General features: G+C 52.4%; 1 protein-coding gene across 1 annotated transcript in view; it reads right to left on the reverse strand.

Moving 5' to 3' along the window:
* Nucleotides 1–2,738: 2,738 nt before the first annotated feature.
* Nucleotides 2,739–4,319, reverse strand: part of SYP (synaptophysin) — a 9,116-nt gene continuing 7,535 nt past the window's right edge. Inside the window, 1 exon segment of the mRNA XM_077752982.1 lies at nucleotides 2,739–2,817. The gene's annotated coding sequence lies outside the window, so the exon portion shown is untranslated.

The following is a 4,319-nucleotide window of genomic DNA, read 5'->3' on the forward strand; positions in this document are numbered from 1 at the left end:
CCTCACGGGCCGTCAGGCCACCGCGCGTCCGGCCTGGGAGCTCTGTTCCGTATATCTGACACCGGCATGGGAGGAGCGCGCCAAGCACCGCCCGTCGCGGGCTTGCACTCACTCCCCGGCCAAGGCGCCCCCTGCCTAGAGGTGAGGGGCACGCAGCCCAGGAGAGCCGTAGAGGAGAGCTCCCCAGCCTTCCTGCCCCAGACAGAACCAGGCCTCAGAAGGCTCGCCCCCTAGCACCCCAGGGTAACACATGGCCTCTTACAGGATATTCTAGGGCCTGAAGGGGCGTGTGTGTGTGTGTGTGTGTGTGTGCGCGCGCGCGCGCGCGCTGAACTTGGAAGTGGCCACTTGGCTGCAAGGGGTGTGCGCTACTGTACTTGTACTGGCGTTTCATGTCCATTTATCTTGGATGTTTATTTGTAGGAGGGGTTAAAGCCACCTCTTGGCCTCCTCTCCCCTGGTGACGTTCCGAGGGTCTCTTTCTCTCCAGTGAATGCTGCCAAGTGTGATCCCCAAGCCTATTGCAGTCCCAGCTGGTGCTCCCTTGCCACCTTCATAGAGCTAACTCTCACCCCTGCAGCCCCCACACGAAAACCCTATCAGAGCCAGGAGTATTTGAGATTTATGGGCAAAAGGTTAAAGTCACAGGCCAGGTTGGGAGGCCCTACTTCCTGCTCCCTCCCTTTCCTTACAGGCCCAGCTGTCATGTCCCCTAAGTCCTGAGAAATAGATCTTAAAGCCTTCCCTCCCTGGCTCCCATTTTTCTCTCTCCAATTAGATATCCCTTCCCCTGAGTTCAGTCCATAGCTGGGAGTCTCTCCTTCACATGTCAGGCTTCACCATCCTTCGGGGCTGGGAGGAGGGGGTCCCTGGCCCGCAGTCAGAACTTGGGCGCCAGGCAGGGGTTTCTAATTAGGCAAGGTGGTGGTGGCAGCTGGGCCTTTTATTGTGGGCACACAGGACCTCACCAGTACCCAGCTCCAGTATGCACATCCCAGTCACTTCCAGCCCCTCCCTGCCCCAGGGAGTAGCCAGGGAGGGGTTAAAAGGAATGAATGAATGAATGAACTAATGAGTCACTCCAGTGACCTGCCTTCTGGCCTTGCAGCCCAGCCGGTCTCCGGGTTCTCTAGCTGGGGCAGAGGAAGAAAATGGCAAGAAAGCAGAGTCTGAAGAATATGAAGTGGGTTAGGTAGAGAGAAGTCTCCTTGTTAAGTGTAGGGGTTCTATTCGGACCCCTTGGGGTTTGAGGACAGGGTTCCACGGGATCTGGGAAGAAGAGTGGCTAGTGGAGCAGAATTAGAATGGAACCCCTAGAAAGACAGGGTATTTAGCCGGCGGCCAGTAGTGGGACATTGGGCAGGACTACTCAGAGCGTGACTTAGAATGCTCAACCGGAGAGGCTTCACTGAACATGCGGCTTCCTATAACACTGCTCAAGGGACCTAAAATGATGGGGTGACTTGAATGGCAGGTCCAGCAGGTCAGGGGTGGAGATTCCTCTCACTACCTCTCCCCCATTTCTCCTTCTTTTCATTGCCCACCACTGCCCCCCAAAAAAGACACACTGAGAAATCAGAGCCGGGTGGACTAGGTGGTTGAGGAGTTTATTTAGGGGAGGAGAATTAATCCTATTTGCTCTTCCTTGGGGAGGTCTTCAAACAATACCGAAGGGCAAGGAAAAGGGTGGGCGTCTGGAGGAGAGGGGGAGGGACCACAGCCAGACAAAATGGCAACACACAATCACAGGCACTACCGACGTCACAGACACAGCAGAGGGTGCAGGATAGGGACTCCAGACCGGGTCTCCAGCCACCCTGGGATGGGTGGGTGTATGGAGGGAGGGAGGAGGTAAGGAAAGGGGAAGAAGGGTGGGCTGGCCCCACAGACCTATTGGCTCTGTCCTCTGATTACCTAGCTGTCCCATCATGGGCCTGGGCAAGGGTGTGGGGGATGCTTCTCTCTGGGTCCCACCCCTTACCCTCCAAGCTACACCTCTCAGCTCCTCCCANCTTCCCCTTCTGAAACCACCATGAACACCCACTCTAAGCCCTGCCCTGCCTAGAACCCAGACCATGACCTCACCTCAAGCTTGGCCCATTCCTGAATCCCACTTCTTGCCTTGCACAAGATTTGCCCCCTTTAGAATCAATCAAACTCATTCTCCTGAATGTTCCTAGTTACACCNTACACCCCTTCCATAGACCTGTCCCAACCCAAGACCCGCCCATTCTGGAGCCTCACCCACTACTTGATTCAGGTCCCACCCCTCTAGAACCATGCCTTTAATGATCTTCCAAACAGTCTCCAGGTTCCAAGTCACACTCCTTCCACAAAATCCTGTCCTCCTCCACACCCTGCCCACTCTTGGGGCCCAACCCGCGCCTCACTCAAAGCTACACCCATTCTAGAACCACAGCCTCAGCCTCCTTTCAAGCCCCACTCCAGAATGCTCTAAGGCATCCCTCTTCTTCTGACTCCAGATCCAGTATGGCTGACTAGTCCTCTCCACCCCAGAGCTCCTCTCCAAGTCCACCTTGCATCTCAAGTCCCCGAGTCTGCCTTTCTCCCCTCTCAGGGTTGAATTTCCCCTAATGGCCCCTGTCCAGACATTGCTGGAAGAATCCAGGCCAAGTTGGGAGGAGGGAAGGGAGAGAGGGGAGAGAGTCTGAAGTCACACCCACCCTCCCCACATAGCTGAAATTTGTTTTTTCCCTGTCTCCCTTTCGGAGTCCCNGCCTGGGGTGTAGGGGTGGGAAGGGGGGCAGGGCTTCTGAGCTCTTGCCCACCCATGGGGTCCTCCCGGGCTGCACTGACCTGTGGAGACAAAAGACACAGAAAGGAGAGGGGGTCCAGACTTAGGTCGTGCCCTTATGGAGGGGGGCTGGGCTGCTAGGCCTCCACCTCGGCTTTACCCTCCATCTGCCATGCCTTTTCTTCCTTCCTTCTTCCTTCACTCATAGTCCTCTAGCCGCTCCTATTGGGAAGATATACCTTGTGCCCACTAGGTTAAGTATGAAAGACATTATGGTTGCCCCTCCCCCAACCCCAAAAAGTACATTTATAGGTACTGTTCTAGCCATTGGTGATAAACTGTATTGGGCAAAACAAAAATCCTGATCTTTGTGGTGCTTGCATTGTGGCAGAGGAGACAGACTTCAAACAATAACGAAAATGAATAAGCGAGTTATCTAGGATGACGTAAGGAAGTAATAAGGGAAATGTAAAAACAAAAAGTAGACCAGAGTGAGGGGGATTAGGAGTACCAACACGGGAAGAAACGTTGCTGTAGTAAGTAGGGTAGTCAGAGAAGACTTCATTTAAGGAGTGATATTGGAATAAAGAATTAAGGAGGTGAAAGAATTAGCCATGCAGATAACTGGAATGAAGGCCATTTCAGGCAGGGGGAACCATGCCTGAAAGGTCTGTGCAAAGGCCCTGGGGTGGAACCATGTCTAGTATGTTTGAGGAAGAGCAAGGAGGTCAGTGGGGCTTGAGTGGTATGAGTATGGGACAGTCGTAGGGGGTGATGCCAGAGAGGTAGGTAACGGGGTCATAGACGGCCTTGTGGACTAGGCGGTGAGGGCATTAGCTTTGACTCTGAATGAGGTGTAAGTCATGGGAAGATTTTGAGCAGAGAAGCAAAATGAGAGTAAAATACGTCATGTCATTTCTATTATTTCCTCAATAATGGTTTCTTAATATTAGTAGGGCTCTAAGTGATATGTATGCAGCATAAATAAGTCATAGTCACGTCGCCTAGTTTAGTGGAAGAGATAGTCAATAAACATATTAACTAATAATCACGGACTGTGATAAAGACAAACACAAGGTACTAAAAGAGAGATAAGAAAGGGGACTTGTAAGAAGCTGGCCAGGTAAGGTTATCAGGGTGTGTGGGTGCAAAACTCCAGGGAGAGAGCAAGTACCAAGGGCCCTGAAGCTGGATTGTGCCTGGAACAGAATTGGGGGTGGGGAGTAGTAGGAAGCCGGAGGTCAGAGAAGTGACTGGTGAGGCTTGTTGTAGGCCCCTGGTGAGGACTTTGGCTTTTAATGTGAGTGAGATGGGAGCTCAGCCAGAGCTCTGAGCACAGGAGGGCCGTGTCCTGATTTAGGATTTAATAGGATCCTTCCCAATGCTGTGAGTAGAACAGAATGGAAATGCGGGTGGAAAGCTGTGAAGATGTCAAGGCTCGGAGAGGACAGTGAGAAGTATAAAATTATGGACATATTTTTAAGGTAGAGTCAGCAGGGTTTTTTTTTGATGAATTAGATGTGAGGTACCTAATAAACTCCTCCCTATCCCTTCCATATTAACC

Source organism: Crocuta crocuta, unplaced genomic scaffold (genome assembly GCF_008692635.1).
Source record: "Crocuta crocuta isolate KB4526 unplaced genomic scaffold, BGI_CrCroc_1.0 scaffold943, whole genome shotgun sequence".
Taxonomy (NCBI): domain Eukaryota; kingdom Metazoa; phylum Chordata; class Mammalia; order Carnivora; family Hyaenidae; genus Crocuta; species Crocuta crocuta.